We start from the raw sequence: 13,281 nt of genomic DNA on the forward strand, positions 1-13,281 counted from the left end.
TATGGCACAAACGAACCTAGGTACAGAACAGAAAACAGACTCAAGGACATAGGGAACAGACTCCTGGTTGCCAGGGAAGGAGTGAGTGGGATGGAGGGGGAGTATGGGCTTAGTAGGTGCAAACTATGACATTTAGACTGGGTAAATAACAAGGTCCTCTGTACGGCACAGGGAGCTATATTCAATCTCCTGGGATAGACCTTGATGGAAAAGAATATTTTAAAATAACATATATAATAAAGAATATACATACAAAGAATATAAATATATATTTACAGTGAATGTGTGTGTGTAAATAAACTATACTTATTTATTTATTGTCTTTTTGTCTTTTTAGGGCCGTACTTGTGGCACATGGAGGTTCCCAGGCTAGGGGTCTAATAGGAGCCGTAGCCAACGGCCTACCCCACAGCAACATGGGATCTGAGCTTCGTCTGCGACCTATATCACAGCTCACAGCAATGCCGGATCCTTAACCCATCCAGCGAGGCCAGGGATCAGACCCGCGTCCTCATGGATGCTAGTCGGGTTCATTAATCACTGAGCCACGATGGGAACTCCGTAAATAAACTATACTTTAATAAAGAAAAAAAGAAGAGTTCCCATCACGGCTCAGTGGTTAACGAACCTGACTAATATCCATGAGGACACGGGTTTGATCCCTGGCCTCACTCAGTGGGTTAAGGATGCGGGATTGCCGTGAGCTGTGGTATAGATCACAGATAAAGCCCGCATCCCGCACTGCTGTGGCCGTAGCGTAGGCCATCAGCTACAGCTCTGGTCGTACTCCTGGCCTGGGAACTTCCATGTGCCAAGAGTGCAGCCCTAAAAAGACAAAAAAAAAAAAAAAAAGGAGCCTATAAAAAGATGCTTGACTTCATTCACCATCCAGGAAATGCAAGTTAAAATACAATAACAGCATCCTCTCACTGTAATAGAAAAAACAAAACATATCAAGTGTTGGCATTTCGCTCAATGTCTCCTAAAACAGAATATATACACAACCTATGACCAGCATGGGTGTATATCCCAAAAAATATGTCCATGTGCTCTTCAAAAGCACGTTCAGGAGTTCCTGTGGTGTCACAGTGGTTAACGAATCCGACTAGGAACCATGAGGTTGCGGGTTTGGTCCCCGGCCTTGCTCAGTGGGTTAACGGATCTGGCATTGCCGTGAGCTGTGGTGTGGGTCGCAGACGCGGCTCGGATCCCACGTTGCTGTGGCTCTGGCATAGGCCAGTGGCTACAGCTCCGATTAAACCTCTAGCCTGAGAACCTCCTTATGCTGCGGGAGCGGCCAAAGAAATGGCAAAAAGCCAAAAAAAAAAAAAAAAAAAAGCATGTTCGAGGAGTTCCCTTTGTGGCTCAGTGGTTAACAAACCTGACTAGGAACCATGAAGATGTGGGTTCTATCCCTGGCCTCGCTCAGTGGGTTAAGGATCTGGCATTGCCGTGAGCTGTGGTGGAGGTCAGGACAGTGGTTGCCTTGGAGAGTGGTGACCAGAGGAAGCAGAAAAGGGCTTTGGGGATGCTGGCCACACAACTCATTTGTAAAATGTCCACACCGCATGGTATGATGTATTCACTGCTCTGAATGCATGTGTGTTATAGTCATTAATATGTTTATTCTAAGACACCATAACGAAAAGGCAAGCTAAGAGTAGGAGGAGATATTTGCAACACAGAAAAAGTGTGCCAGTACATACATATATCACTTAGCTCTTTGCCTGCATGCTAAATTAAGGGCTTTTCCTTTTAAGATCTCATCTTTCTCTATGCATTTTTATGTGTTTCCATAGATATGTGTAATTTGAAAGTAAATTACTTTTTGCATTTAAAAATTTTTTTTAAAGTATAGTTGATTTACAGTGTTGTGCCAATGTCTGTACATAGCAAAGTGACTCAGTTCTACATATATATATACTCTTTTTTTTTTTTTTTGTCTTTTTGCTATTTCTTTGGGCCGCTCCCACGACATATGGAGGTTCCCAGGCTAGGGGTCTAATCGGAGCTGTAGCTGCCAAGCCTACGCCAGAGCCACAGCAACGCAGGATCCGAGCCGCATCTGCAACCTACACCACAGCTCACGGCAACGCCGGATCGTTAACCCACTGGGCAAGGGCAGGGACCAAACCCACAACCTCATGGTTCCTAGTCGGATTCGTTAACCACTGAGCCACGACGGGAACTCCAAAACTTGATTTCTTTTCTTTTCTTTTCTTTTCTTTTCTTTTTTGCCTTTTCTAGGGCCGCTCCCACACATATGGAGGTTCCCAGGCTAGGGGTCTAATCGGAGCTGTAGCTGCCAAGCCTACACCAGAGCCACAGCAACGCGGGATCCAAGCCATGTCTGCAACCTATACCACAGCTCACGGCAACACCGGATCCCTAACCCACTGAGCAAGGCCAGGGATCGAACCCGCAACCTCATGGTTTCTAGTCAGATTCGTTAACCACTGAGCCACGACGGGAACTCCTATTCTTTTTTTATATTCTTTTCCATTATGCTTTTTGTATTTATTAAACGGATTTTACTTTGTTACACTTTTTTTTTTTTGGTCTTTTTAGGGATGTACCTGCGGCATATGGAGGTTCCCAGGCTAGAGGTCTAATTGGAGCTACAACAGCGGCCCACATCACAGCCACAGCCACGCCAGATCGGAGCAGCATCTGTAACCTACACCGCAGCTCATGACAATTTGGGATTCTTAACCCACTGAGCAAGGCCAGGGATGGAGCCCGCATTCTCGTGGCTAGTCGGGTTCGTTACCACAGAGCCAGGACAGGAACATCCCCACAATCGGCATTTTTATAAAGGACCATACAGGACCAGTGAGCAAGTGAGGATAAACCTGGCCAGGCCACGCCCTCCGCAGACAGGCTGGGACGCGCTTTCAGCCTGTGCACATCTGAACTTCTTTACTGAGCCCAGCGCAGTGACCCAGACAGCTGGGACTGCGTCCTGTGAACCCCCCATTCCAAGGAGAGGAGCCAGACGACAAACAAGCCACCAAAGCAGCCAGATAATGTGAAAGAAGTAAACAGGGCGATGAAAGAGTCACTGGGGAGGCCTCACGAGGAGGCAGCATCTGAAACCGGCAAGAACCAGTGGGAAAGAGTGGGGAAGACGCTTCCAGGTGGAGGGAGACGCAAGTGTGGAGCCGAGAGAGGGTCTGGCGTGTTCTGGGACCTGGAAGGGGCCCTGCCGCCAGAGCCCAGAGGGCGAAGGGAGGGGTTGGAGGAGGGGGTTCCAGCTTTGGGAAGGCTCTGAGACCCATGGAGAAGCCACTGAGGAGCTTTAAGCAAAAAGGGGGTATGATCTGATTTGCATTTTGTTTTTGCTTTTTAGGGCCACAGGTGCAGCATATGGAAGTTCCCAGGCTAGGGGTCAAATCAGAGTGTAGCCACTGGCCTTCCCCACAGCCACAGCAACTCAGGATCTGAGCCATGTCTTCGACCCACATCACAACTCACAGCAACACCAGATCCTTAACCCACTGAGCGAAGCCAGGCATGGAACCTGCGTCCTCATGGATGCTAGCTGGGTTTATTACCGCTGGGCCACAAAAGAACTGTCAACAAGATTTTAAAACCCACACATAAGGCCTGTCTCCAGGTCTGGGCTGTCTGAGCTGCAGGATGCTAAGCATCAGATCTCCGTCCACAATGGCTGACAGCAAGGGGAGGAAGCCGGCCCTGAGCAGTAGAGCACTAGGCACCATGACTGGGGCTTTAGGGAATTGGTCTCGTTGAATCCTGGGGGTTCCTTTATGAGGCAGGGACCACAGTTCCTGTTTTACAAATAAGGGGCGAGAGCCTTACAGATGTTGAAACAGCCGTGAATCTCTGCTGTCTACAGCAGGCAGAACGGGCCCTGCCCATCAGCTGAAGGGAACAAGTTGGACTCAGGGGAGGGCAGAGAGCCACCTCACAGCAAAGGGGCAGGGGACAGGTGCAAGGGGTCTCAACTGGAAACTCTCTGGGCCCAACAGGGACAGGGGGCACTCAGAGGCCCTGAGGCCCCAGGCCTCTCTGCCACCTTCTCTCCTGGCAGGTGTGTCTGTCAAGGCTGTGCTGGCCCTGCCTCAGCGGTGCTCCAGCCATTCTGCAGAGCGAGCAGCACCTTGTCAAGCTGAGCTTGGGGAGGGTCAGCAGAGGAGGCCTAGAGCTGGTGGGTCAGAGTCAAAGCTCTTCGCTTCATCCCCGGCTCAGCCTTGTCTGAGCTGCGTGCCCTGGGCTGGTCATTGCGTACTTGTAAGCCTTAGTTTCCTGTCTGTAAAACAGGATGATAACAGTATCTACTATGAAGGGTTGTGGTGAGGAGCAAATTAGACTGTGTTTGAACAGCGTTTTCACTCAGATTGTTTGTTTGGGAAGGCCTGGGAGGCTCTGCCGGAGGTTACGGGGGCAAGGGGCAGCAGCTAAGCTTGGCACGACCACTTGTACAAGGAAGGAGTTTATGAACCACTGTGTGATATGCGAATGCTACTTCTTAAGAAGAACCCCTCTTTTTATACCGTGTTTTGTCTGGGGTGGGATCTTTTAAAACCCAGGCCCTCAGTCTCCTAGCCAGTGACCCTGCCGCACTCTGCCAGGTGGAACAAGTCTTCTCTATGGCATGTGCATTATTGCACAGTCTGTGTATAAAACTGTACCGTAACCACATGATAAACACCCACTTTGGCTGCTGGATTTGAGCTCTGTGAGAAAGGCATCCCCAGGGCCAGATGGAGAACAGCACAGGGCAGGGGGGCCAAGTGTCTGTGGAATAGGGAGTTCCTGTCATGGCTCAGCGGTAACGAGCCTGACTAGTATCCTTGAGGATGCAGGTTCAATCCCTGGTCGTGATCAGTGGGTTAAGGATCCAGCATTGCCACGAGCTGTGGTGTAGGCTGGTGGCTGTAGCTCTAATTCGACCCCCAGCCTGGGAACTTCCATATGCTGCAGGTTCAGCCCTAAAAAGCAAAAAAAAAAAAAAAATATATATATATATATATACATGCAGGAATTCTCCTGTGGTGCAGTGAGTCAAGGATCTAGCATTGTCAATGCTGTGGCAAAGGTTGGATCCCTGGCCCAGAAACTTCTGCATGCTGTAGGTGCAGCCAAAAAAAATTATATACACACACATATACACAATGGAGTATCATTCAGCCATTAAAAGAAGGAAATCTTGCCATTTTTTACAACATAAACAGGCCTTGAAGGCATTATGCTAAGGACAGTAAGAGTGAGAAAGACTAATGCTGTACCATCTCTCATATGCGGAATCTGAAAAACAAGGAACTCACAGAGAACAGATGAGCTGGCAAAAAAAAAAAGTATAAACTGATCATAGACTATTTAGCGAATGTATGAGATTGGAAAAAGGGAGGAATAACTCATTTTCACATCACATCCTCCAGTGATAATTTTGGTAAACATTAACTCTGTTTTTACATAATGATATTGTTTTTGTTTTTGTCTGTTTAGGGCCACACCCCGGGGTATATGGAAGTTCCCAGGCTAGGCGTCAAATTGGAGCTGCAGCTGCCGGCCTACACCACAGCCATGGCAATGCAGGATCCAAGCCATGTCTGCGACCTGCACCATAGCTCATGGCAACACCAAATCCTTAACCCACTGAGCAAGGCCAGGGATGGAACCTGCATCCTCATGGATACTAATTGGTTTCGTTACCACTGAGGAACAATGGGAACTCTGTCGCCCCCAATTTTTTTAAACACAAAAATAAAGCAATTGTTACACAAGGAAACTCCAGCGGAAAACAGCAGCAAATGATTGGGAAAGAGTTGTTTGTTGAAGAGAGAAGTAGCAAATACACGGGCTATGCAGCAAGCTGATAAATGACCTATTCACACCTGGGAGAGTGAAGGCTGAAGTGAGATATGGGAATTGAAGAATCAGAAAGGACAGAGTCCCAAGAAATGGCAAAAAAAAGACCAAAAAAAAAAAAAAAGAAAGGACAGAGTCTGGTCAAACCCAGGCCAGCTGCACCTGATCCTGTGTCACCTGGCCTCTGGGCTGGAGTCCATCCTGCCTGCTCCTGTTCACGTTAGTTAGTGCCCACCGCCCTCTACTGGCAACAGCAGAATCATTCTTCCTCACAAAAATTGACCCCAGTTTTGCTGCTGGGGCAGGTGGTGAGCAAGAGAAAGAACCTCCTTCTGTAGGGTGGCTAGTACTTCAATGCTCCCAAGTGTTATTCTGATCAAATACTCAGTTCCAGTCACCTTCCTCAACAACCTTCAAGGGCATCCACATGTACAAGCACAGGCTTCTTTTTTTAATTTATATTTTATATTGTCATATTTAATGTTTTTGTCTGAAATCAGCATTGCTCCCCTTCTTTTTGTTTCTATTTTCCTGGAATACTTTTGTCCTTCCTTTTATTTTTAGGTGTTCTGAATCATTCACTATGTTTTATTATTTTTTATTTTTTTAAGGCTGCATCTGCGGCATAGGTAAGTTCGCAGGCTAAGGGTTGAATCAGAGCTGCGGCTGCCAGCCTACGCTACAGCCACAGCCACGCCAGATCTGAGCCACATCTGCAGCCTACACTGCAACTTGCAGCAATGCTGGATCCTTAACTCCTTTTTTCTTTTCTTTTGATTGAATATATTTGGGAAGAGGGATGTTACCTGAATCTATTGTGGTGATCATTTCACAGTATATATAAATTAAACCACAATGCTATATACACCTTAAACTTGTACAGTGATGTATATCAATTATTTCTCAATCAAGGGAAAAAAAGGTAAGCCATTGAAATGGACCCCAGCAGAATTCTAGTAACATCCCCACACATGGACCAGTGAGAGTGGGACAAACTTCAGTCACATATAATGAGTCAAGATGGTCTTTAATGCTACAAGAAAGGGGCAACTTCAGAATAACTGTTTTTTTTTTTACGTTGCCAGTCAAGCTCTAGTTGCTGTGGGGAGAAGGGTGAGGGCTGCTCACACTTTCACACTAAATGAGGCAGGGCACAGCTGAAGCTGGCAATTGAAGGGCATAACCAAGCCAATCAGGAAAGGGGCCAACTTCATGCTGCCACAACAGAAAAGAAATTCTGTGGACATGGCTGCCCAAGTCTCCCCCAAATGAAAGAACCTCTCATCTGCAAAGTAAACCTCTACCTAATCTAAACTCTTCCATTCCCCTATTTGAGTGTGGTTTGCAAGATTTGCACACGTACCCACATAATTTGAAGAAAACTGATTTCAACTACCTGAACTGGAAAAACAATCATAAGCAACAGAAAACATACTGTGGCAGCGGTGAATAAAACACCCCTCAGCGTCACTGGTGGAGAGCAATCGACAGCGGTCCCACCAGCTGCCCCTGGGGATCACCAAGTTCGCACCCAGCCTCCACTTCCCGGGACAGTGAGGTTTCAAGGCAGGCCCTTTCGGTGAGATGCTGGATTCTACAGATGACTGTGGCTTGGGGACTCCACATCCACCGGGCCAAACCTTCCTTGGAAAGGCACTGCTGTCTGAGACTCTTCCTGCCCAATCCTCCTTCTCCTTCCATGGGGGCCAAACCTGCTGGCCTTCTGCTCCAGCCAGCAGCCCCCAGTAAATCTCTCGTATATCTGGTCCCATTCACATGTAGGCGCATGTAGACATACTGAAAAACTGAAAAGAAATCCATCTGAGGGGTTAGAGGAAAGGGGCCCTTATGAGAGAGAAATGGAAGACCCTAAAGTATATGCATACCGAGTTTCAAGAGAAGGGATCTCAAAACAGAAGCAAGCATAAAGAGGGACTAATCTGAGCTTGAGAAAGATTTTCTTTTTCGCTTTTTAGGGCCGCACCTGTGGCATATGGAAGTTTCCAGGGTAGGGGTCAAATCAGAGCTGCAGCTGCCGGCCTACACCACAGCCACAGCAACACCGGATCTAAGCCGAGTCTGGGACCTACACCACAGCTCACGGCAATGCCGGGTCCCTGACCCACTGAGCAATGCCAGGAATCGAACCTGCATCCTCATGAATACTAGTCAGATCCGTTTCTGCTGCATCACAATAGGAACTCTGAGAAAGATTTTCCAAGGGAAAAATCTAATTGTTGAACTGACAAATACAAGAGGAGTGGTAACAGCAGATTGGATATGGCACAAAATCAGGTTCCATGGCAACAGATCAGAGAATAAAGGCAATAAACATGTAATAGGAAAACAATGGTCTCAAATTAAAAGACCAGTGTTCAGACCTCAAAAAGATCACCTAATATTAAGAAATATTATGGAAGAGACCACACCGAGAAATAACACAGTGACATTTTAAAATCTGAAGGATGCAGAAAAGGATATGGAGCTAAGGAGAAAAATCCACACTGGACACAATAAAAAAGAAAATCTCAGAATTAGACATAAGGCTTCTCTTCTACAACACTATATCTCAGAAAACAACAGCAAATATCTAGTTTTTGTGTTACTGGGTTTTTTTAATGGCTACATCCAAGGCATATGGAAGTTCCTAGATCAGGGACTGAATCCAAGCCGCAGCTACAATCTATGCCATAGCTGCAGCAACGCCAGACCCTTTAACCCATGAGCTGGACTGAGACTCGAACCTACACCTCTGCAGCAACCCAAGCTGCTGCAGGATTGCTAACCCACTACGCCACAGCAGGAACTTCTAATTTTTTTTCATTTCCAACAACACAGCAGAAAAAAATGTTTTGTAAATGTAATTACACACAGCTATGTTTTTTTCTAGGAAGGATTTATAGAAGTAGAACTGCTGGATCTACACAATTGTGAAGTTTTCCTTCACAAATTTCCCTGGAATTTATAACCATACCGATACCATATGTAAGAACTCTTTTGTTTTTAAAGGATAAGACTGCAAGCTAAGGATTTGATACCCAGTTAAGTTATATATGCCAAGCTAACAGGAAAACACTGCCAGATATGTAAAGGTTCAAAAAGCACACCACCCATATACTCTTTATGGAAAGAAAGGAAGAAAGAAATTTGTTACACACTTTAAAAAAAAAGGAAGGGAGGAAGGGAAGAAGAAAGGAATGAAGGAACGAAGGAAGAGGGAGGGAGGGAGAAATTATTCTAAGAATGCCAGCAGAAGACAAAGACTAATAATAACTAAAGAACTGGCTAGATTATGTAGTATAATGATACATGAACATTAATTTGGGCACAAATAAAAACTGAAACATTACACAGGGAGGGGATGAGAAGGGAGTTAAGACATAGTGAAAAACAAATGATGGTAATTAATGGAAATCAGGAAAAACAGAGCGATGTCTCCATAAGGTTGTTTCTATCATCATGAAACAAGCTAATGTCCAAAATATTCCCAAAAACAGTTAATTTTTAAAATGCACTTCTTTTTGATTTCTTGGATATCTATTTGTCCAGTTTTGCCCAAGGCACTTCACTGAATAGCTGTTTTCTGTGTCATGACCATACTTTTTCTATATAAACAGAGAAGCCCAGCTAATACTATGAAAGGAATTATGGAAGGCAGCTATGCTCACCACCACACCAATGCTGCACGGTGAAAGGAATTATGGCAGAGGCTTTCTCCTTTTCAGGGACACCGTTTGAAAACTCAGATAAATCAACAGCTAAGCATTATGTCTAATAAATGCTGTGCAGAGTTTAGCCCTTTACATTTATGTCTTATGTAGTCTTTGCAACCCTGCCATTATTCCTTTCACAGCCAAACAGACTGATTCCAAGAGAGGTTGAATAATTTGTCCAAAGCTACACAGCTTCAAAGTGTATGAGCTAGGACCGGAAATATCTTTAGAATTCAAATTCTCCATCACCACACTAAAATGTTCCATTCCCCCCAGAATAAAAGCACTTACACACCAAATTATACATATAATTTTACTTGTATTTTCATAGACCACCCTGTTGAGTTGCTAGGAACCATTAGTATGTTTGTACGAACAATTTCACCAAGTTAGAATCATCCCTTCATACCTCAAAATATATGGATCTCAGAGCTCCCGTCATGGCTCAGCGGAAATGAATCTGACTAGTATCCATGAGGACGCAGGTTCGACCCCTGGCCCCAGTGGGTTTAGGATCCAGCATCGCCATGAGCTGTGGTATAGTTTGCAGACATGGCTCGGATCTGGCATTTCTGTGGCTGTGTGTAGGGTGAAGGCTACAGCTCCAATTTGACCCCTAGTCCAGGTGCAGTACAGCCCTAAAAAAAAAAAAAAAAAAAAAAACGGATCTCTTGTAGCTAAGTTTATAGATATAAAGATATAGGTACACACACATCTTTAATGCAATACTAAAGGTTCTCCTTCTAATATGGCTTAACAGCTTCTTTTGAACCAACCCTCCTGTTGTTAACAGGTATATATCTGGACAAAAGATAAAAAACAACTATCTGGATACACTGGAGAACAGCCAGAAGCACGCAGATACTCGAGGGAAGTTCCAACTTGAAAGAAAGGAACGGCACTGGGAAAGACTCCCACTTCCAGTTTTTCGCCCCTACTCTGTAGCACACTGGGCAGCTAGAACGCCGATGGGAAAATTGCATAGTATTATGGAAAAGAATTCAGGGCAATCACAGCAGCAGGAAAGTGAGGGAGCAGTTTTGGAAGGCCGAGCCAGAGTAGGGTAATTCCTGAATTCTGTCTACATAAATTCTGCCCCCCAAACCACACATGCACAGGGCTGACTCCAAGCAGCAACGGAGACATGATAGGGTGTCCACCCAAAAAAAGACAGTGTTTGGTGTTTGAGTGCAGCCAAGGTAAACGCCTGCTAAAAGGAGAAGAGTGATATTCTTGAAGGCATGTAACAGAATGCAGAATCTCTGTAATGTTATTCATCTTGTCCAAAATACAACAGCAAACTATCTGACATGTGAAGAATCAGGAAAATGAGATCAATATTTAAGAAAATCAAGGAAGACTGAGCCTGAGATGATCCAAGTGTTAGAATGAGCAGACAAGGATTCTAAGGCAGCTTTTCTAAGTTTACATAGAACATTCAGCCAGACAGATCACATACATCATAACACAAGACTCGATAAAAGTAAAAGGACTGAAACAATAAACAGGAGTTAAAAGTAGAAATCTGGAGTTCCCGTTGTGGCTCAGGGGTAACAAACCTGACTAGTACCCATGAGGATTGTGGGTTTGGTCCCTGGCCTTGCTCAGTGGGTTAAGGGTCCAGCCTGAGCCACAGTATGGTGTAGGTGGCAGACACCTGCAGGTAGAGTCCTAAAAAAAAAAAAAAAAAAAAGTAGAAATCAGTAACAGTATTTAGGGGAAAACACAAACATTTGTTCTACGTTACACCATACATAAAAACTAACTCAAATGCATTAAAGACCTGAACATAAGACCTGAAACCATAAAACTCCTAGAAGAAAACACGGTAGTAAACTCCTTGACATAGGGTTCTTTTTATTTTTTTAGGTCTGGAATTGTGGCAAATGGAGGTTCCCAGGTTAGGGGTAAACTCAGAGCTGTAGCCAATGGCCTATGCCACAGCCACAGCAATGCCAGATCCTAGCCAGAGTCTACACCACAGCTCACGGCAACACTGGATTCTTAACCCACCTGAGCAAGGCCAGGGATCAAACCTGCATCCTCATGGATACTAGTCAGATTCCAGTGAGCCATGATGGGAACTCCTGACATAGGTTTTGGCAATGATTTTTTTTGAATATGATACCAAAAATTTAAAAGCAACAAAAGCAAAATTAAACAAACGGGAATACATCGATCTAAAAACCTAGCAAAAGAAACTGAGCAGGATTTCCCATTGCAGCGCTGAGGAAATGAATCCAACTAGTAAACATGAGTTTGCAAGTTCAATCCCTGGCCTCACTCAGTGGGTTAAGGATCTAGCATTGCTGTGAGCTATGGTGTAGTTTGCAGACGCGGCTCGGATCCCAAGTTGCTGTGGCTGTGGTGTAGGCCGACAGCTGTTGCTCTGATTGACCCCTAGCCTGGGAACCTCTATATGCCATAGGTACAGCCCTAAAAATTAAAAAAAAAAGAAAAAAGAAAAAAAGAAACTACCGACGAAATAAAGTCAGCCTACTGAATGGGAGAAAATATTTGCTACTCATACGTGATAAGGACTACTACCCAAAATATATAAAGAACTGATATAACTCCACAGCAAAAAAACCTGATCTGGGTCAGCTCTCTCTGACTGTCAGGAAGTTGTCCCAATTCCCCGGTAGCATTTCTATCTTCAATAAACTCTTCTTTCTCTTTCACCCAGCACCCCGAAACAAAAACAAAAACAAAAGTTTGGAAAACGGGCAAAAGATGTGAACACATTTTTCCAAACACATACAGATGGCCAACGGGTACATGAAAAGACGCTCAACATCATCAATTCTCTAGGAAATACAAACCAAAACCACAGAGCGATATCCTCACTCCTGTTAGAATGGCTGTTACAGAGCCTAGAAATAACAGGAGTTAGTGAGGATGTACATAAAGAGGAACCCTCGTGTACTGTTGGTGGGAATGTGAATTAGTGCAGCTGCTATGAAAAATAGTAGGGAGATTGCTCAAAAAATTAAAAATAGAACCACTATAGGAGTTTCCTGGTGGCTCAGCAGGTTAAGGATCCAGCATTGCTGTGTGGTGCAGATTCCATCCCTGGCTCAAGAACTTCTGCATGTTGCAGGAATGGTTTAAAAAAAAAGGACCACTATAAAATACAGTAATTCTACTTCTAGGTATTTATCTGAAGAAAATGAAAACATTAATTTGAAAAGATATATGTGCCCCAATATTCATTGCAGTACTATTTACAATAGCTAAGATATCAAAACAACCTAAGTGTCTATCGACAGATGATATATGAATGCATAAAGATGTGACAAATACAAAGGAATCTTATTCAGCCATAACAAAGACTCAAATCTTGCCATTTGAGACATGAGTTGACCCTGAGGGCATATGCTAAATTGAAATTAAGTCAGATAAAGACAAATACAGAGTTCCCATCACGGCACAGTGGAAACAAATCCGACTAGGAACCATGAGGTTGCGGGTTCGACCCCTGGCCTTGCTCAGCGGGTTAAGGATCTGGCGTTGCTGTGAGCTGTGGTGTAGGTCACAGACACTGATCGGATCTGGCATTGCTATAGCCCTGGTATAGGCTGGCAGCAACAGTTCCGATTGAACCCCTAGCTTGGGAACCTCCGTTAAGTCGCGGGTGTGGCCCTAAAAAGACAAAGAGGACCAAAAAAAAAAAAAAAGACAAATACCCATGACTTCTCTTATACGTGTGAAAAAAATCTAAAAAAAACAATTT

The sequence above is a fragment of the Phacochoerus africanus genome, chromosome 12, assembly GCF_016906955.1.
Source record: "Phacochoerus africanus isolate WHEZ1 chromosome 12, ROS_Pafr_v1, whole genome shotgun sequence".
NCBI lineage: Eukaryota > Metazoa > Chordata > Mammalia > Artiodactyla > Suidae > Phacochoerus > Phacochoerus africanus.